This window comes from Neovison vison, chromosome 3 (genome assembly GCF_020171115.1).
Source record: "Neovison vison isolate M4711 chromosome 3, ASM_NN_V1, whole genome shotgun sequence".
Classification (NCBI taxonomy): Eukaryota; Metazoa; Chordata; class Mammalia; order Carnivora; family Mustelidae; genus Neogale; species Neogale vison.
Genome location: NC_058093.1, coordinates 23,453,357 through 23,476,530, shown reverse-complemented (window position 1 = coordinate 23,476,530; position 23,174 = coordinate 23,453,357).

Sequence of the window (23,174 nt, the reverse complement as noted above, 5' to 3'; positions counted from 1 at the left end):
TCTGAACCTTAAGAAAAGAGAAGACAATGCTATCGGCTCTTTAGCATTAAAGAATAGAAACTGTGCTGGGAATTGCAAGTGGGTAATTTTAATTTTTTTGGAATGTTTGTGTCTGTTTTTTTTTTTTTAAGTTTCAAAAGGAATCTGTGGTTTAAGAATGAATATGTAGAAGTTTTGTTTGAGTGATTTTCATTTACAATGAGATAAACATTTGATGAAGAGAAATGTGATTTTCTGAAACACAGCTGACACACTTTATTCCCAACAGGTAGGTAAAGATTAACGTAACAAAGGACAGTAATTTTTTTTTAAGTCTCACATAAAATTGAAGTACCTAAAACTTGTTTCTTCTTGAAGTACCAGAAAATCTATTTACTGTAATGAAAATAGTGTTCTGTCTCCTTCCCAAGCACCATTCTTAGAGCTTTGACATTTGAATTCACAAGTTAGCTTTTATTTTTAACAGTTATTGAAAATAGACATTTTAAAATGCCAACAACTCAGAAGCAATTCCCCTTTTCCTAACAGTTGGCTAGTGGCCATATAATCACATGGTTTTTGCCTTCCTCTGACCTAGTGTGGTTTGAAAATGTTGTATATTGGGCAAAAGGAATTCTGTAATTTTAAATGGGTGAGGCCACTAAGTGAGCTGATCTCACTTAGTGAGATATGCATGTATGTGGGTGTATATTTGTGTGTGTGCGTGGACATAGTACCGTCATTAGAGAAGCTGATTTGTTGCTTAGCATCTGAAGGAAGAGGTAAAGGAAAAAGCTTACCCTGTGAGCTTGTTGAGAATTCAGATGTAAATTATTTCACCTGACAGAAGTTCATAAAAATATAGATGGTGTAGAGCAAAAAATCAGTCAAGAAAAAAATTGAATTAAATTAAGCTCCAGTGGTAGCACATTCCATTGCATTAGGATTGACAAGGGGGTTTTCCTGTGGTTTAATAAAGTGCTCTCCAGGTGTCTGTGACCTCCAGGATGTTCTTGCACCATGACTGCAGAGCAGGCACGGGAGTGTGGCAGTCCTTCACATTTGCATTAATGCCGAGACTCTTAGGAGTTAATGAGAGGGAAATATTAGACAAAATTTCAAGGTCATTCTCATATGTTTATGGCAGTATTTATGTACAAGGTTATTTATTTAGCATGGGGTTATATCTTAACAACCACAAGAGTACAGATGACCCTGATTGATTTTTTTTTCACTTCTCAGGTTTCCATTAGCCTTTCTTTTTATTTGTATCACGTCGGCAGCTTCATGAATCCAGCGTCTTTTCCTCCCATCGTTTTATTTTCTTTTACATTGGAAGTAAATGGGAACACATATTTTTTTTCCCTTTTTGAGTTTCCATTAGGTGACAAACCTTGGATAATGAGGATATAAATGTACAAATACTATAATTGTCCTTAAAGAATTTTCTGATATACGGATGTATGAATATGTCTCATGTTGGAGAGTTTCATTCCATTAAATATATAACCGGCTGAGTTTTCTCAGACTTCAACATGTAGTGAGGTATTCATTTGGTATTTTCTCTTTTAATTTTCTGATGGAATAAATCACATCAATCAATTTCCTAATAGTGAAAAATTCCTACATTCCCAGGAAAATCTCACTTAGTCATGATGCCTGACTTTATTAATACACCACTGGGTTCAAGTTGCTGATGGAGCAGGTATTCAGAAATTTTCATTAGTGGCCACAAGCGAAATGAATCTACAGCTTCCCTTTCTGCAGTGTTCTAAAATTAAATTTAGGTGACAAAGTTTGTAAACTTAAGTGTGGACCTGCTTTCAGGATGTTTCTGTGTTGTAGGATGGAATTCGTCTAGATCCAGGGTCTTTTTTCATGCTAAATTAAGCCTTTTTAGGCTCTAATGATATCTTCTGAAGAACCCTATGATCTCATTGAGATACAGTTTTTCATGCTTTGGATTGACGAACATTGACCGCAAATTTGAAATCATTGAGACCTTTTATTTATTGGAGAACAGTTTGACTTTATTCTGTAAGTTGACTATTTCCATGAATTGGGCTCATCAGTCCCCAAGAGGAACTGGCATAAAACCAAAGAGGAACCCTGACTTATGTGCACTAGCAGACCTGGAAAAGAATGTTAGGGCAGCACTGTTGGTAATAGCAAGAACTGGAAACAATCCAAATACTCATTAATTGGGTGAATGAAGAGGTAAATTGTAGTTCATTAAATTTTATTATATAAAAATGAAAATGAATTAATGCACAGAAAATGTATGCATCCATCTTAGGAACATTAGGTTGAGTCCTAAAGCAAGTACCAGAAGATTCCGTTTTTTCAAAAGTTCCCAAGACAAACAAAATTAAACGATACTAGGTAAACCTAAGTAATAAATCTATAAGTAAAATAAAAGCACAGAATTCAGAATGGCAGCTATATCTGTGTAAGAGGAGTGACAAGAAGAGATAAAGGAATAGCATGTAAATAAATTTAAGTAATTGGTAGTAGTCTTGATCTTGGTTTAGGTAATGGTGCTTATGAGTGTTCACTTTATTGATTAAAAACAAGTAAAATAATAAAATTAAATGAGAAGTCCATGCCTGAGAGTGATGTTTTATGAACCAAGTGTGGAGATCAATCCAGTGCTGTACACCTAAGATTGAATATGTATATGCTTATAGGAATGTGAGTACCTGTGTATGTGTCTTATTTCTTCTTCTGCTTCCATATAAGTCCCTTCATTTTAATCTTTTTCTTTTTCGGTGATGTCTCCTTAAATGCCTTTCAGTCTTTCTTTGGCTACTTGCATCAGAATATGTGGGAAACTTCCACACCTGTCTAGATCAGCTCATGAGACCCCTTGGAAAGAGAAAGATGCTGCGATTTTTTTTTTTTTTTTTGTCTGGTGGGTTGTCTAGCCACACACATAGTTGAAGCATATTGGAAGATACCTTTTATTCTTAAAGGCAAGCAGGGCTCAGACAGCTCTCCTCCATGGTTATCAGGTTAACAGGAATTGCAGTATCTTTGGATAAAAAGGCGTGACCCCTCCAGTGCATCAAGGTGACCCATATTGCTCAAAAGAATGACTTCCCAAGTCACTTGTGCAATCTGTTCTATACCAGAGCCCCAAAGGAAAGGCCAGCTTTGTACAGTACATCTTTAGGTGACTATGTAGCATAAATAAAAATAAATTTATTTATTTGACAGAGAGAGACACAGTGAGAGAGGGAACACAAGCAGGGGTGGGTGGGAGAGGGAGAAGCAGGCTTCCTGAGGAGCAGGGAGCCCAGTGCGATGCTCGATCCCAGGAGCCTGGGTTTATGACCGGAGCCAAAGCCATATGCTTAATGACTGAGCCACCCAGGTGCCACAACTATGCAGCATTATAAGGAAGCTCTAATGTTTTTAGGGTTGGTGTAAGTCCATGGTTCTAAAATTCAGTTGAGTGATAGAATCACCTGGAGATGTTTAAAAAATTCCTGATGCACAGCCTTAACTTATGCTGAATAGAAGCAGAATTTCTGGGAATGGAACTTATGCATGAATGTCTTCTAGATTTCCTCAAATGATTCCAATGTTGAGCCTACATTGATACCGTAGCTTTAAGTGTAAGAGTAGGAGATTTAAAAATATCATCAAATCTCTCTATCTCCCCTTCCCCAAACTACATTTTTTTTTTTTTAAACTTCTGGACAGAGAATGATTCTATGATCGTGGATATACTGGAGAGAAAAAAGGGGATATACTGGAGAGAAAAAAGGGGAAAAAAAGGAAATGGTCAAAATTGATACAGAACAGTAAAATGATTTCTTGCTAGAATAAGATTTTTATTAAACAATTGAAACCATCTTGCTGTCAGTATACTGCCAATCCTGTAGTCAATTTCTGGCTGGAAGAATTTTAGTTCTCAGTGTGGTGCTTCCACATTGTTTCCTATTGGTTTCTTTCATCTGATTACCTTATCAGCAACAATTACCAGTTGGGTAACTCAGGGAATCTGATCAAGATGAGTAATGGGAAAGTTCATACAAGGCTTCCTGTCTTTTTTCATTATTTTTATTTTTTTTTCTTTCTTCTCTTTAGTACCCCAGATCTGTTAGAGTTTGACTCTAATTAATGATGAGACAGAGGCTTGGAAGATAGAGTTTACTTCTCTTTAATCATAAAAAAGGTAAAATAGTTCTGTTTGAGGACAAAATTTAAGGAATAGGCCATTCACTGAATTGTATTAATACCAGCTACCATTTAATGATTCTGGCTGTGCTTCAGACAGTCTGCTTAGCAAATTATCAATATTGTCTCATAATTTTTTGTACAACTCTGTGAGGTCAATACTGTTCTCTCCATTAGTAAAGATAGGGCACTGGTGCTTAAGAAGTTTAAGCAACTTGATCAAAATCAAACAGCTGGTAGTGAAGAGGCTGTGTAAGATTTGGATTCAGGTTATCTTAACCTTATTCCCTTGCTTAAAATACTTAAACCCTTCATTAACTCCTTTTACTAAGTATGTAGAATTAGAATCTTCAAGTGGGAAGGGACCTTAAGGATTTCCTCATCTGTTGTAGTGCATAACTACTCTGCCTCCCAGCTCTTCTGGAACCCACTAAGTGATGAGAACCTCACTTCATCCTGAGGGAGCTTCTTCCATTTTTAGAATGTTCTACAGAGAATTACAGGTATTCACTACTATACTGATGTGGGTAGGACCTGGTTCTACTCACAGATGTCTTACATAATCGTTATGCTTTCTTGTAGAGAGGAGGTATAGTAGCTAAGTCTTATGAATAAAATCAGGATAATAGTCACAATAATGCATCTGAAAGTAAAATGTTGGTGAGGGTTAAATGAGGTGATACTTGTAAAATTCTTGGTACTTATAAAGTTATAAACTTATGTATTACTTCTAATATGTATGTTGTAAACTTATAAGACATATTAGGTTTATTCAGTTGAAGCTCAAGTATTCCTTTAGCATTCTGGGGATTTCCCTCATTACCTCTTTCTGAAACCACAAAAATAAAATTTGAGCAAAGTGATAACTGGCTCTAAATAATGAACCTGTTTCAAGCCCGGCTTCCACTTCTGTCTTATCTTTAACCTTTGTCCTCATTTGAGCTCTAATATATACGATCAATTCTGTCTTATTTATCGTCCATGTTTGGTGTAGTCCTTTCAGATTAACAGCTTGTTTGGATGGCCCACCAGTACTGGTCCAACTGTTGACAAGTTTTGATTTGCGTGTGTTAGCTCTAAATTCTGTAATCTGAAGCCAAGTGTTTCCAGGATCGGAGGCCCTAATGGTGTACTCTGACCTCACTACCCTGGGTACCTGGCCTTTCAAATGTTTGAGGATAGTCACTGTATTCCTTCCCTGGACTAAATAATCCATCAATCAGTTCTTATATGGTCTCGTCCTTCCTCAACCAAACACTAGTATTTGAAGAATACAGTCTCTCAATTTTCCTTTTCTTTGCTACTACTAAAAATAAGATGCATTGGTTAAATATTTTTGTGGTTCAGGGAGTTAACTCAAACTAGCTTATAAGTTAAAAAATAGGGAAACTTAACTGAGGGAGAGGACATATCGCAAAAAGAATAGGAACCAAGGCATCTCCAAGAACATCAGCAGTAGAAAATTAAAACATTTTATACAGAGTTTGGGTTCCCAACCATTTATTGACCCATTTCATTGTGATATAAATCTCAAAACTTTCTTTAGAATTTTGAATATTGTTCCATTATTTTTGCATTTTGCATGATAAACAAATAGTTTTAAGGAAGACTTTTTGTTGTTCTTTTGGTTTTCAGTTCTATATATGAGTCAGTAGTCTTAGCCACTGTGAAGAAATTTCAAAAACTCAGTCATTTTAGTAAGTGACACCTGCACTGATTTATACAGGCATTCATTCATTCATTCAACATTTATTTATTTAAATTATCTGTTTTGTGCTAGGTTCTGTTCTAGGTGTTGGACTTACAGACAAACCTTACCTTTTCATTTTTCTATTGTTCATATCCAAGAATCCATGATCAAATCCTGTTCAGTCCACTGCCAAAACTTTCTCAAATATATCTATTTCTTTTTTTAAAAGATTTTATTTATTTGAGAGAGAGGATGAGAGAGAGAGAGAAAGAGAGAGAGAGCGCACAAGCAGGGAAAGGTTGAAGTAGGCTCCCTGCTCAGCAGGTGTCTCAGTCCCATGACCCTAAACCATAGACATATCCTAACCAAAGACAGATGCTTAACCAATCAAGCCACCCAGGCGCCCCTCAAATATATTTACTTCTGTTCATCTCCACTGCCACCCACCATAGTCTCAGTCACTCAGTATATTTGCTTATGGTATTATGAAAGTGAATTCTTCCCTGGAATGCAACAGGAGCCTCATCCTTGCCACCCAATAGCCATTTCTACATAGAAGTCATAACACTCATTGAAAATATAAATAAATTGATTCCACTGCTTCATGGTTCCAACTGTATTTAAAATAAAACTCAAATTTTGTATTTTTGAGGGGCAACAAGGTTCTCTCATTGCCTAACTCTCTTAAGTGCAATTTTCCTCTGGGTACCATGCTCTCACCATAATGGTGGTGGTGGTGTTGTGTTTGGGTTTTGGTTTTCCCTACCCTTTTTTCATTTCTTTTTCTCAATTTTCATCAATCTCATCTCATCTAATCTTCAGTATTCACTTTTTTAAAGGATGTTTTTACCTTACAACTTACACTACGTTCTTATTGTATCTTATTCCTTTTCTTCCTGGCGATTGTAAGAGATTAAAATTATATATTTATTTCTATATTTATTATCTCACCAACTAAACTATAAAATCCTGGAGAGTAGAAATCTTCTCTGTTTTGTTTATTTTAGACCTAACATTTAGCCTAATACCTGAAATATAGTGGTCATTCGTTCTATATTTGCTGAGCAAATGAATCACTCATCTTAAGTATATTTACAAAAATATCAAATTTTCTACAATCATCTAAAAAGAGATTGTATTTAAACATCCATGCTTCTTGTTTTTTTTTTTCAAATTAACATTTCAATCTTTATTTACATAAGACTTTTAGAAACTAGGGATATTAATATTAAATCACCCAAGACTGGGTGAAATTTTATTGAGAATACAGATAAAGGGAAACTGAGTTTTTAAAGTCAGTTTCTGAAATTTAGATGAAAAGAATATCGAGCACTAGTGAAAAAAATGATAAATTTACATATCAATATGTAACTATAAAAACTATAAAAACCTATATCAATATAGGTTCTGTGCTCACAGATTCATTTCCTATGAAACATAACAGAGGCAAGCTTGGGGAATTACAAAGGGAGGAAAAATCCTAATCAAATAGAAACTGTTGTTCAAACAGAATATTAGCTAAAATGATCCAATTGGTTGCTTGAGCCAAATTTTTTTCTTTAAGCTGTTCATGCCAGAACACAGCCTCTCAGAGCATTAAGAATCCATATTACATTCCAAGTGTTTGCCCAACAGATGAGGGGATTTGAAAGATATATTCCATAGAAATGGGATGAGAATAAAGAAGGTTACCAGTTAGTCACCAGCATTAACACAATTTACTCATAATGGGGCTATATTTTTCAGGTTAAACATTATTAGCTGTATCCCAGAGCATGTTTGGCTGTTATATGAATCAACCTAAAATACAGTAAGTTCAAATTGCTGGGTCTTTGATTCAGGATTGAGAATTATGCCATGGAATGCAACATAATATGCAGAAATTTTCCTGAAAATAAGAGTATAAAAAGTCAAAAAGTATACCCTCCTGGAATGAGTCAGTCACTAAGCTTTGTTTTCATATTTCTCCAATGACTTCGGATGATCAGAGGTTCATGTGGGTGATAAGTGACACAGTTTTAGGTCTTTATTTAAGACAAAATCATTGTTTGTCATTATAAAACACAGTAGCAGTTTCCCCTGCAACACATCTCCCCCAAGGCTGGGCCAAGTTCCTTCCAGGTTTGGGAGGACTCCCCCAACATAGCGGGCACCAGCTGCTCCAGGACAACGGGTGCTCACTTTAAATGGGGTGGGGAACCCCATTCCTGCCCAGCTGCTTGGCTTCAAATCTCTTGCATTCCTGTTCCATGACCAAGTAGAACTTTTTCCAGAAATGAAAGTTGAGTTTCAGTATCATTCACCATATTAATAAATCCTATTAATAAATCAGCATCTTATTTAATGGGAAGAGACTGACAGCATTTCCACTAAAACTGAGGCAAGGATGCCTGGTCTCCATTTTTGCTTTCCACTGCCACAGAGGTATTATGTTGCCTCCGGTCCCCAACCCCCAGAACCTGCAGCCCCCCCCCCTAGTCTCTACCTAGCCCTGGGACGGCACCAGGGTGCCCAGGTCACCCAAGGCCCCAGCCCATGTGTCCCCATCAGCTGCTGGAGGCCCCCACCTGTCACTGTGTCTGTGCCCCATGCTTCCTGTTTTTAATTAACAGTCCATCATGAATGTACTGTAATATGCAGTTGACCTTTGAACAACATGAGTTTGAAATGTGCACGTCAATTTACATGTGGATTTTTTTACATGTACTGTAAATGCATTTTCTCTTCTTCATGATACACTTAATGATATTTTCTTTGCTCTGGTTTACTTTATTGTATTTTTATGTTATATATATATACATATATATGTACATATATATGTGTATAATACATAATAATACATATATAATAATATATATATAAATAATACATATATAATATATGTACATATATATGTTAGATATATTATATAATATATTATATAATATATGTACATATATATGTGTGTATATATATATATATATATATATATGACATACAAAATATATGTTAAGCAACTGTGTTATTGCTCCTGGTCAGCAGTAGGCTATTAATAGTTAAGATTTTGGGGAATCAAAAATTGTAGAACGATTTTCAAATGTATGGGGGTTAAGTGTCCCTAACCCCCAGGTCAGTTGTGTAGTTGAGAATAACTATAACTTTAAAAGTGTAAAATGGTCAACCTACCATGAAAAAGGAGTGATGAACTGACTATTGGAAGACGCATGGACATGGTATTGGACACCTACTTAAAGTGATAAGGCTCACTTGGTAATTCTTGAACTTCTCAGTCATTATGGAGGCATAGAGGACCTAACTCCCTTTCTTTTTTCCATCCACAAAAGTTTTTCAGTTGATTTGCTTGAATTCCCAGTCATATAATTATGTCTTCTAAAATCATTTTGCTTTCTTTCCAATGTTTGTAATGCTCCATTGCCACACCCATAATTTCTGACTTATGAGAGAGTATCGATTTTCTTGAGCAACTAGATTCAGAGTCTCTAGAGATTCTATGATAAAACCAATTCCTTTAGGACATACTTGGGAATCAGTTTTTCAACTACTTAAATGGATCTTTTTTTTTTTAAATAAAATCACATTTACCAAGTTTCTAGTCTTTATTTAGTATGTGTTGACTGGATAATCTAAAACAAATGGAAAGGCAAAATTTCTGTTTAGTATTTATGGTTTATTTGGATACAATCTGTTATTTTCAACTTGTCCTTTTGAGTTTCATTGGACTTTTGTATTTGTCACTTTGTTTAAGAACACAAAGATGGTTTCCTGTTGAAAGGAGAGAAGTAACAAAGGAGTCTAATTTGTGAAATTCCAAGGTAAAATCTTTTTAATTCTAGAAAAAAATGAAAGTAAATGTAAACAGATATACAATAAATGACATATACTTCTTAAAATTTGAGGTTAATAAAATTTCTTCTGAATAAGCACAGGAATAGAGGTATTTAAGGAAGATTGTCAATTTTTAAGAATGTTCAAACACACACACACACACACACACACACACAAGCACTCACACAATTTGGCGCCCGAGTGTCATTTTTCCTGATGCAGGTGTGGCTGAAGTGATTGTCAACAACACAGGCTTCCATTACTGCTTAACTAAATGGGCAATCTTTTCAGGTCTCTATCTGTTATTGGCAGGACTTTTCTTTCCCTGAAGGAAACACTTGCTTGAGATGATTAACTCTGTGTTTAAAATACTGTTTGCCTTTGAAATCTAAGTGCCACTGTATGTCCCTAGCAGTTCAAAGTTTTGTCATTTTAGACCTGGCTTCATACTTCTACTTATCGGGCATTTCTCTCATAAAGCGATAAACTTTGTCTTCATATTTATCTTTTCTTTAGACTATAAAAACTTTAAGGACAGTGACCACGTTACTTTCATCCTTGCATCCTTTCTAAGGCTTACCATGAGGTGTTATTTGCAAAATAAGCACAACAGCATTTTTTATTTGATTTTTTCTGTGCATATCTTGTCTCTGGAGTTAGTATCACGACAGCAAGGGCAGTGACTTACGTCTGTTAACATTTTGTCTAAAGCTCCCTTTCACCTTTACAAAGTGGTTCCTGTAAGACAAGATGGGCTTCCATTATGTATGGTTATTTCCCATTAAAAATCCTATGCTGACGGGGCACCTGGGTGGCTCAGTGGGTTAAGCCTCTGCCTTTGGCTCAGGTTATGTTCTCAGGGACCTGGGATCGAGCCCCCCATCGGGCTCTCTACTCAGCAGGGTAGGAGTACTGCTTCCTTCTCTCTCTGCCAGCCTCTCTGCCTGCTTATGATCTCTGTCTGTCAAATAAATAAATAAAATCTTAAAAAAAAAAATCCTATGCTGAAGGTTACTTAACCTCAAGCCTTGCTACAGAAACTTACTTCCTCTATTTACTCTTGCCATAGATCCTGACCCACTGCCTTCTGCTCTTGTTCCTTGGCCTGATGTGCTTAGTTTTCTTTTCTTTTCTTTTTTTTTTTTTTATTTTCCAACCACAGTCCACTTGACTGAGTATTTATCTTTCTCAGCTCAAGCTAGCTTGAATTGTCATGCCTGAGCTGGAACACTCTGGCACCATTACCGTGGCTTTCTCAGTCCTCACTCCTTGTCAGGGCTTTCCAGGCTGAGAGCTAATTAGTCTGACTCAGCCCCTGAGTCAACCACCCCGTATGTGCTGACTGCCACAAAGTCAATATCCTTGCTTCACTCTACTAAGTAAATGGAGCCCCCAGTGCTCTCTGCAGCTCTCTGTCCCCAACCCTTCCTCGCACTGGTTTTTGTGACACGTTCCAGCAGTGTTGAAATCTCCAGCACCTAACATAATGCTATGTACTTAGAAGGCTTCCAATAGATTTTAGATAAAAAGAGCAAATGTTTCTTGTAATGGAGTGGAGGCTGATAGGGAGCCCTCCTTCAACTCCCACCACCAAACTCCAAATAATTTCTGTCATTCACCTGTGCTTTTTTGGGTGATAATTGTATTTTTTTCCATTTTTGGTAAAAAGTTAGTTCTGAACTCCCCAAGCACACATTTATAAATAATGGACATTGTAAATGTTTAGAAGAATACACGACAGAGTTGGAACCATCAGACCATTTTTTTTTTTTTTTTTTTTTTAGCTATACAACTTTTTTGAGGGGGTGGGGAGTTTGCAAAAAACCCTATAGTTACCCATAATTTTTTCAGCCAATTCTGCCCTCATAGCTTCCATGGAAACACACTCTTGATAAATGAAGAAACATACTGTGAGTGGAGTGCAGCTAGTGGGGGTGGTCTGACCACCCCAGGTCACAAAGAAACAGACTACTTGCTCCGGAGTCTCTGACAGAGCACCTGCTGATTTCAAAGTCAACATCCAGTATCATGTGGTACACACATCCAGAGAGTTTTAAAATTTACTGTGTGATGACCTCAAAGTTGGAGTTTGCTGAACTGGCAGGAGTTGGGATTGATATTTAAAAAGTGATACATTTGAGTCCCAGAAATTTGATGGAAAAAAAAAAATTCAGACCCAGAGATCTAAGGGCACATAAGCATAGAAGTCCTTTTCCTTGGGTGGGAATAGTAGGGAGGAAAAACCAATGGTAGGGGGAAAATTCAGAAGTAAAAATTGAAGGGACAGTATTTAGTAGTTTACTTTGAGTTAACTACCCCTGCTTGGTCTGGGTCAGTAATTCAGGAAGCTATGTTTCCTTTTATGAAAAAAAATGAAAAAAAAAAGTGTTTTGCATCATGAAGGTGAATGTTAGTGGTTTATGCAGGGTTTGAAGTCATTCCAGGTGCAGGTAGTGGGACAGTGGGGCAGCCTGTGGTTAGATGAGACTGTGTCCCTGTGAAGGACCTGGTCCAGTAATTGTTTTTTTTAAATTTTGGCGTGGAGTTTGTTATTCTGTAACATCACCCTTTTCTTTTGTTCTTTTTTCTTGGCACATTTTGGCACATTATTATAGATTCTTTTAGATCACCTGTGCATCCCCTTCTCTGAAATCTACCTTTCTTTAGGCTTGAACAGGATAGGGAATGGTGAACTGCTTCTATCCCTGGGCTCTCCTTCTACCTGGCTTTCTTCTCCTTTACCATGTGTTCTAGCTTCTCAACTGTTCTTGCAAGCGAGAAATTACCTGAAGCGTACAGACTTCCAGCACTTCCTACAAAGCCATGCATCTTCCTGCAAGGTTTTGCTGGCACTCAGAACAGTTTTCTGTCAGGTCAGGGTCTCTGTAGAGTGTAGGCTTAGGCATGAGCATGGTGGGGTCCTCACTCTTCTTGCTTTATTTTTACGAACAAGTCATAGCATATATAATCCGCTGCCATGTAACTCCAGCCAGAAATGTGAATGGACGGACAGTTGGTCGGCGAGACTGATGGTATCACAGTGAGTTTCATGGTTCTCATTTCCTCTTCTCACAGCTACCTGTTTAGTTCCTGCAAATTATGCATGCAACAGAGGTGAGCTACTTCAAGGACATGTGGCAGTCCCCAAGTGCACCCCCCCAAAAGCAGTTTTTTCTCCAAGAAACTTTCTTGTGAACCTGGTTCCAGCACCTCCGAGGAGGTTCTGGTTTTCCTCCCTGAGCTCCTGCTTCATGTGCTGCTTCCTGGCTCTCCTATGTGTTTGTGAGAGGGTTAACTGGAATCCAGGTAACCTGAGACACAGTTTTCTCCTTCCAAACAAACTCCCTTGGGTGGAGTTCTAAGTCCAGTGCTAAATTTAATGCACTGAACATTACCTTAATACTCTAGCAAATAAAATGTTCAAGGAATATTTGTTTTATATAAGTCCTATTTTCTTAACTTGATTTTCTTCCTGATTTATCATTTTCTTGGGAAGATTTTTTTTCCTTTTAGCCAATCTATTGGTTTTTCATGTTCAGTTTATCTACTGAGACCCCACTAAGTTTAAGGGATGTTATTTCTTTTGGTTTGGTCCTGTTTATGGCTGTTACAGGGATTTGCCAGAGGGGTTTCAGTTGCTTTAGTTTTCTCTACCTAAGATTCACTTTCTATCTTTATCTAAAGTGAAATCATTCTTCATGTGTACTAGACAAGTTCTTCCTATGTACAGAGAGAACACCTAATTTGATTTGGAGGAGTCCTTAGGAAATGTGTCCATTGGTTTATTGGGAACCTGCCAAATTCAGTCAATGCTAATGACACATTGTAATTATAAAGAGGTTTGTTAAAGTTTTTCATTTTAAGGAATTTATAATCTAGGGACAATAACTTATTCAAGTATCTGCAATACAAACTATATTAAACACTTCAGTTTATTTTTCTAGAATTTATTTCATTTATTTTTTCTATTCTTGTCTCTTGGAGACAATGTTGCTCTTAAAAAAAATCTTCCTTTTCAATTCTCAGAGGAATAGTATGTGGACATTAATTTACATTAGTAATAGTCTCTAAATTAATTACTATTAATGATTTTATTTGCATTTAGTTTTTAATTTGCTTTAATAGACATCACTGTTTTTCAGAATTATCAGTCATTGATATATTCTAAAATTTATACTATGATATATAATGGCTATATACTAATAGGGAAAAACTTGGGATTTGAAAACTAGCTCTTTTGACTTACAGTTAGATTTTCCCACTTTACCATGGATGTTTTCAACACCACATTATGCCCTAAAGTAGTGGTCCTACCGCCTTTGCTAATGTGATGCCATTTATGGAGGTTTTTTCTTCTCAAAAACAGCAGGGGCGCCTGGGTGGCTCAGTTGGTTAAGCATCTGATTCTTGGTTTGAACTCAGGTCTTGATCTCAGGGTCATGGGAAAGGGCTGTGCACTGAAGGTGAAGTCTGCTTGGGATTCTCAGTCTCCTTCTCTCTGTACCTCTCCCCTACCCCCACCTGTACTATCTAAATAAATAAATAAATAGAATAGAATATTTTAAAAATACATATGTGAATATACACTCAGAATTTTGCATACATTTCAGGTGTGTTTTTAGACAGTCTAAAACCCATGCATGAACTCTGTCAGAAGCTTTGCTATAAATTCATGTAATTGGGATCCTGAGAAGACAAGGTGGAGCCTGGCATTAGAGAGTCCACTGGATATTATCTGAATCACAGTTCTTCCACAGAAGTGCCAAAGAAATGAAGCCAAGGGATCAGAAGTGGGATCAATTTGAGATTTGTAAGACAGGAAAGAAAGGAATAATCAAAAGCCACAGTAGAATTATTTGTAAAGAGATGTGACATGTGATACATTCTAGAGATGACAAAGAATAAGAATAGATTGTTTTTGAGAAGACAGATTTTCAAAGCAGTTTTTACTCTGTCAGGAAATCAGTATCCAATGTCGATATTAGTAGTACAGCACTGCATGAAATGAAAAGAGAAGGTTTTTTTTTTTTTTTTTTAAATCACAAAAGCAGGCATTTAAAGCCTTCTGGATCCATGAATCATTGAAATCTTTCAGAAGAGAGAGAGATGATTAGCGGAGCAGTAATAAAATTTCACTCTTATCAAAGCTTGCCTTTGTTTAACATTTAATGTTCATTTGTATTACTATTTGAAGGATCATTGGATTTATTTAAGACATAAATACCACTAATTCAAAACTTATTCCACTACTGTCTCCATAGATAGTGAGCACCCATGGATTTCATCCCTGCATATCCCAATTTCAAAGATTAATCACCACCCCCAAAAAAGATCCACAACTTACCAGTAGCTTTTAAAATATCACTTGTAAGTCTTAGCTTCCATTGTCATAGCGTCTGTATCAACAATGCAATGTTTTTCACTAGAATAGTAGAATTCTCGTGTTTTAAACTGTTCACAATTTGATTACTTTTATTTGGAAGCTTGAGGTGAATTTGAAGTGTGAAAATTTACAGAATTTTATCAAATGCTCCTGATTTTAACCAAAGTATATGCAGATCTTCCATATAGAAATGACACTTAAACCAAGTTTTATAGGTTGTCATGACAACATGAGTAGTATTCCTTGAGGAAAGATTTGAGCTTGATCATATTTGCAGTTGTCCTGGCAACATGACAGTCTGACTTCATGAATGAGATGTCACTCACTTCACCAGTTAAACTGGTTTTAAGTTGATTGGACTTCTGGTTAAGATGAGTGGACTTCTATATATATAGAATCATATATATATATATATATGAAAATGATCACTGTTTTGAAAATAGACACAAAAGAAATAGCGTTTCAGAGTCTGAGAAGAGAGACTCAGGAAAAGAGATGTGAGAACGAGGTTGGGAAATGGAAGACAAGGAATGAGAGAAGGCAAAAAGGAAAAAAGCAAATAAAGTAAATATGGACAAGGAGGTTGGCATTAGTAAGTCAAAGAATTTCACTGTATCATTGCTGGATGGGAAAGGTTGAACATGGGAACAGAGGAGAGAGTTGCTATGGAAACACTGGGGCACCTTGATTGAACAAACAGGAGTGCCCTATTGTGTTGTAACTAAGTTGTTGTTATTGTCATTATTATCAGGAACATCAGATGGAGGATCATTCTAGAAGCACACCAGAAGCATTTACAGGTATCTGACAAAGGAGTTTTGAAGGAAACAGCTTCAAGCTAAATGGATTTGGTACAACAGAAACAACTCTTTATACAATATCACTTTCAGACATGGACAACTACAAATAAATCTTACATCAATCATAGCAGCTGTGAATATAAATTTTAACTGTTTTTAAAATGTTTTTTTTTTTTTTTTTTTTTCTTTTTTTTTTTTCCCAATTTATTTATTTTCAGAAAAACAGTATTCATTATTTTTTCACCACACCCAGTTTTTTTTTTAATTTTTAATCTTAATAGTACGGCTTCCAAACTACTTAGACACCCAGACTGAAATATAAATTGAGTGATTTTACTTTCTTCTGTGAGTAATTTTATATTTCTGAAGACCTAGGAGAAGTTTGATCAAATGAGACAAAAGTAAATGACACGGTGTAGATTTCTGGTGTGTGGGTGTGTGTGTGTGTGTGCGCGTGCACGCAGATGTGCGTGTGCTCATGTGTGGGTAAAACTATTCTCTTCACATGTCTTTATGTATATTATGCCATACTTTTAATTTTAATTTTATTTTTTTTAAAGATTTTATTTATATGAGAGAGAGGGAGCAAGAGAGAGAATGAGCAGGGGGAAGGAGAGAGGGAGAGGAAGAAGCAGGCTCCCTGTTGAGCAGGGGGCTCCATCCTAGGACCCCAGAGTCCTGAACTGAGCCACCAAGGCACCCCATGCCATAGCTTTAAATCAGGACTTCTTAACCCTGGTTCCATGGCGCAGAGGTTTTTAGGTTCAATGAAACCCTTGAAATCAAATGCATGTGTACATGTATATGAGTAGTGCATTTTCTGGGGTGATGAACCAGAATTTTACTGGACAAATAGTGACCTTCAGAACATCACCCACTAATGAAAAGTTGTGGGTAGGTGGATAAAATCATGAATAGAAAGAAAAAGAAAGATGGCTAGGATTTTCCACTGTGTGAAAGGCAGGCATGGGTAGGAACTCTTAGAGTTCTTGACAATACCAGCCACCCTGAACCTATCAGTGTGCCGTTGAGCCATCTGTGGAACTGCCAAAGACAGAGAGACTAATAGAGAAGATGGCTCATAGTACTTTTTATTTTATTTTTATGTATATATATATATATATATTTAAGATTTTATTTATTTATTTGACAGACAGAGATCACAAGTAGGCAGAGAAGCAGGCAGAGAGAGGAAGGGAAGCAGGCTTCCCGCCAAGCAGAGAGCCCGATGCGGGGCTTGATCCCAGGACCTTGGGATCATGACCTGAGCCAAAGGCAGAAGCTTTAACCCACTGAGCCACCCAGGTGCCCCTCATAGTACTTTTTAAGGAAATAAGTCACTAAAGCACAGTGAAAGTCATCACCAGTTAACAAAACAAAGATCTCTCCTCCCTGGAGTTCACATTCCGGCAGGAAAGAAGAGAGCTACAGATAAAATAGTTAGATGTGGTAATATTTAAGTCTTAAAAGAATTTTCAGTGTTCCCAGTGCCTGCCACAGGATAGATGCTTAATTAGGACCTGTTTGCAGGGGCTTCTTGAAGTACACATTCATTTAAAAACATTAATTTTTTGCCTTCACCTTCTAAAATGTGAGCTCTATGGGGGACTTTTATGTATTTCATTTCCTGCTGTATCCTGAGCACCTGAGCACCTTGAACTTAGTACACACTCAATAATTATTTGTTTGTGAATAAAGGGATGTTCTAAGGGTCAGTGTTCAGTGTTGGGGGTATAATAATCACTTAAACCCTCATCGGCATAAGCAAAAATCATTCACATTAACTTTGACATCTCCATGCCTGTTGTCTAAACAAGAAGGCCTTCATTCATTAAGAAAACAAAAACAAAAACAAAAAAACATAATGATGTCCTTACAGCTCCATGGCAGTCCAAGATATTTTCTCTATTCAGCTCCTTTTTAAGCTGGCTCTATCTGTCAACATTAGAAATCAATAGATCAAAAAAGATGTCCACTACTCACATTAGAATTTTTCCCCTTTGTACTTGACCAACCCATCTAAATGCTGCCCCTCTGGGCACTATTACCATAGCCAGCTCTGAAGCTCCGTGGTTGAACCTCAAGCATGTACCCACAGCTATTTTCGAAGAGGTATTTAGAATTTGCACACACTTCCTTTTTGGGTCGTTTGCATCCGTGATCGCATGGATCAGAATTTAGCTCATCAGAACTTAGTCTCTTCCAGGTATAGTAGCATGTAATTCACATTAGCTGAAATCATCATCATCTCCTATATCATCTCGAGTGTACCAGGAGTGTTACAGGCACAAATATTACTCAACCCTTACAACACCTCTTTTTGATATGTATTATCATTCCCATTTTACAAGTGGGAACAAACAAATGAAAAACAAAACTTTAGAGGCAAAGTTATCCCTTGTGACACAAAGTAAAGAGACAGACAAGGACTTCAAACACAGGCCTGTGGACTCTAAAATTTGTGTACAGTATGCTTTGGTGGCTTACCTATGAAAGCTCTGTGATTCTGTCTAGTTGTTGAGCTCATTAGTATAATTCTCTTTCAGAATCCCAACCCTCACCTCATTCCACCAGTCTTTATTCCCATGCATGCCTTGTCCAACATGGTGCCGCGGTAGACAGCACAGACCCACGATGAATCAGAGCTGTTGCCCGTGGTAACGAGCTGCATCAGAGACCGGGTTCCGCTGGGATGTCAGATCACCCTGGAAACACCCTGGGGAGACTTTGGAATTATTCATAATTACCGCAAATTGAAAGTGATGAGAAAATTGGTGCTATTTCCCTATCAATCTCTAGAAAGATTATTATGCTATCTACTTACTACCAGGTTTGGGGGTTTTGGTTTTTTCTTTATTCTTGCTGTGAGAATTTGTTCCATAAGCATCAACATTAATTCCCAATCTTTGTTTTGTAACACTCCCGTATACCTCCAGTTATTTCAAGGTGTGCAGTGAAATTCTTAATTTCCTAACAATGTTATATAATGTAGTTAAACTTTGCTTTAACCTTTTATTATGAAAGAACTCAAACATATTCAATAGTAATAGGAGAGAAACGAACCTCTATGTGCCCATTGATCCATGTTGGACAGTTACTAATAAATGTCAAATCTTATTTCATTCATATTCACTCCCACCCCTCCCCCATACCTACCTCAGGAGTACTTTATAGCAAATTTCAGATATCATCTCATGTCAGTTTGGTTAAATTTTATTTAAATGGTAATGTCATAGGAGCAATTGGGCAAAGAGAAAAATGAGGAAGAGAACATGGGAACAATACAAAAACCCCAGCAAAATGCAGTGAAATTTCTTGTTTTTATTTTACTCCAAGCAGATGAAACCATGTATCTTTTATTCATTTTTACAGCAGTCAATACTTAATATATATTTTTGATAATGATTATGATGATGATAACTTTGCTAAAATGTGTAGCAAATAATTCCCGAGTGGGTATCAGACACTGAGGGAGATAGATTGTAGCAATTCCCAGATGGTAAGAAATTGGGAATCAGTGATGAGTTTGCAATATAAAGGACTAGTGTGTTTTCTATTACTGTTTTCTATTACTGACCAAATCAAGGGGGCATTTTCTTATAGTGTACTGGGGGAGATGTTCTTGGCAACAGAATCTTTTTGTATACTATATATTATATTCAAGATAATCTCTGTAGCATCCAAACAACTCTGACATTAAAGCTTCTTTACTGAGACTGATAGAAAAGGTATGTTAGATTTTGTTTGCTTTTGTATTTCTCATTAATAACTACCAATAGCAGAGCTGCAATTGATAATGCTTTTAAATATCAAGTTATTATTTTTAACTTGAATTTGAATGATAATGAAAATACCCTATCTGCCTTATAGTTCTTCTTATTTTGTAGAATGTGTCTAATTATTCAAAAAATGTTTCTGTTCTCAGTCTAATGATGGCATTGAAAACACATATAAATTGGTTAGTAATTTTGCATATCAAAAAATCAAATAATAAGATTTTCAATATATTAATTATTATTTTTGAAAAGTCTATCTAAAATATCAATGTTAAATCTGGGCAAATTTATGCTTCATTAACATCCAGTATTAATTTCAATGTTATAACAATGTGAACCAACAGCTGTCAGTTCTTAAAAATGTAGTAAGAGGGGCACCTGGGTGGCTCAGCAGGTTAAAGCCTGTGCCTTTGGCTCAGGTCACGATCACGGGCTCCTGGGATCCCTGGCTCCTGGGATCTAGCCCTGTATCGGGCTCTCTACTCAACAGCGAGCTTGCTTCTCCCTCTCTCTCTGCCTGCTTCTCTGCCTACTTGTGATCTCTTGTCTGTCAAATAAATAAATAAAATCTTTAAAATTTTTTTTAAATGTAGTAAGAAAATTAGGCTATACATCAGTTAACCAATTTAGAAATTATTTTTTTACATTTTATAGGAATATTTGTAATGCCTCAAATTCAATTCATACTAATTAGAATAGCTTTGGTAGTGTAATTGGTATTTTACTAAATATGTTGATTTTATAATTGAAAGAAAATGGTTGGTTCTAGATATTAACTCACTCTGAAATGAAAGTTTGTGTTCATCATCTTATAGCATTTTTATTTTAAAAGAGTAATTTTATGAATCATATGTGCACAGATAATTTGTGTCAGGGTAATATAAGTAAGGATATACCATAGGCTAGTGGATCTCAACCTTTAGCTCTTGTAAGAATCACCTGGAGGGTTTATTACAGCACAGATCACTGGGCCCAGCCACACAATTTCAGTTTCAGGAGGTCTGGGGCGGGCCTCAGTATTTTCCATTCTAGTAAGTATCCAGATGTTGCTGATGTTGCTGATGAGAACTACTACCGTAGACTAAAATGTTCTAAGAGTGCAGGGCTTAAAGTTGTAATAATTACGGAAAGTCTTTTTAAAACAGGTTAGTGCATGGGAAAAGACATAAAGTCAGGGGTTGCCATTAATTCTAATGCTCTCCCGGATCGCCTCACCCCCTCACTCTCCAGGACGACTTATTCCCCTCCTCTTCTCGCTTCTCTTCTTTTTATTAAACATCTCTTCTTTTTTCTCAAACATCCCAAGTCCCTTCATCTTTCCCCACTCTTAGATGATAACAGTGTTTTAAATTTGTCTGAATTAATTCAGGAAATTAGAAGAGAAATTCATCCTCCTGCTGCCGTATTTACCAGCTGGTTTTCATGTTTTCACCTTGTTACAATGGATGCACTTGCCCTGTTCCAGGCTTATCTCACCTGTATTTCATTCATAGTCTGCTTTGCTGGAGTCTCCTTTTTATTTATTTTTTATTTTAATCAACTTTAAAGACCAGACTGATTCCTGGATCCTCATAATGTACCAGGATAGTTCACTTGGAGGAGAGAAGCACTTACCGATTGGATCCCATCCCCATGAGCCCATGAATCATCAACTCTCTTGCACTCCAAGTTGCAGGTGCATGAGGGACAGGTGGGTTTCCTCCAGTGTCCCACAATGTGGTGCCAGAGAAAGCTTTGTCTGTACAGGAAGGTAGGCAGAGGCCCTATCTGGGCCTGATGGAGGGTATGGTAAGGTTGCGTCTATGGTACAGACCTGTCTCTATAGCAGTGGCTAGACAGAATAAGAAGTAGAGCTAAGAAGATTTGATTTGGTGCACAAAGGGAGTCGATTCCATGACTCACCTATACAGAGAGTTTTGATGGCTTTAATTAAAAAAAAAAATTCTTCACAATTGATCTGAGGCTGTGGCAGGGGCATTGATGGTATCTGATACAGACAACAGCCTGCTTCACGCCGTGCCTTGGTAGCTATAAGAGCCCATTGTTCTCTTCAGAAATCTCCAACTAGCATCGTATTAATTGTTACCCACAACTAGCAATGAGTTAATTATTAGTCTTTATTGTGCAAGTAAGACAGCTCTAATAGTTCACCTCTGCACAACCTGAAAATTAAATTCATTAAAGACCGCTCACCTTGTCATAGAAGTCCTTTAAGGTTGTTAGGGGGAGTTGAAGGAATCCTCAACTCTATTTTTCTTTCTTTCTTCAGGTTCTCATTTCGTCAACAGCCCCCAAGACTTGTAGTTCCAGGTTGAAGTTCAGAGATTAGGACCTTCTCTTTCCTCCACCCAGAATCATTAGTAGTGCTCACATACTGTATGAACCAACGTGAGGAGCATATTAATATTCCTGGATCCTCATAATGTACCAGGATAGTTCACTTGGAGGAGAGAAGCACTTACCGATTGGATCCCATCCCCATGATAGGGGATAGGCCATCTCATGGAATTATTATATAGAACCACTTAATACATTGCTTAGGAAAATGTGATACTGGACTTTACTCACAGCCAAGGAAATGCAAAGGGAAATTACAATAATTTTCATATCCAACAGAATGGAAAATTCAATAATAATAACCATATTACTAACTGTTGGTATTAGTGAAGGTGGGGGAAACAGGAACCCTTAACTCTTGCTGTTAGAATGTAAATTCCAAACACTTCAGAGAGCAATTTTAGAGTACCTAGCATAAAATGTTCTTATACTTAAATCCAGCATTTAATGATACGTAGTACAGGGGAATATTCACATACTTAAACCCAGCAATTTCTCTTCTGGTGCCTCTTTCTCACAGTTCTGAGACTAGAATGTCCAAGATCAAAGTGCCCACACATCCGGTGTCTGGTGAGAGCCCTCTTGGTTTGCGGATGGTTGCCTTCCTGATGTATCTTCACGGACTGGAGAGAGAGGCAAGTTCTATGGTCTCTTCTTATAAGAGCACTAATCCCATCATCAGGGCTCCACCCACCCTCCTGACTTCATCTAAATCTAATTGCCTCCCCAAGTTTACACCTCCAGATACTGTTGTATTGGGGATTAGGGCTTCAGCACGTCAAACTGGGAGGATAGGAACCTTCAGTGCACACCACTCTCTGTATACCTCTCAGTAAGATCTCTATGTGTTATTTCAAAAATACTGTTTCGTTGTGAAAGGGTACATACAGTGAAATATAATTTATCCTATTCAGAAACCAATAAAATAAGAGAGTGCATCATTTCTGGAAGCAGTTCTAAGTAGTAAATAAATTTAAAAAAATACATAGGAATAAGGAATAAGAACTCTGGGACAGAGGAGACTGTTTTCTGAGCATGGAAGCAGGGGGAGAGACAAAGGATGGCCCTTTTTGTAAGAGTTTAGTTTTAGAGAGAGGAAATAGAGGGGAGAAAGTGTTGTGTGGGGGAGCGGCGCAGGGGAAAGAAAGAGAAGAGTAATGAGTTGGAGAAGAGGAGCACAGAAGGTCAAGGTCATGCTAATC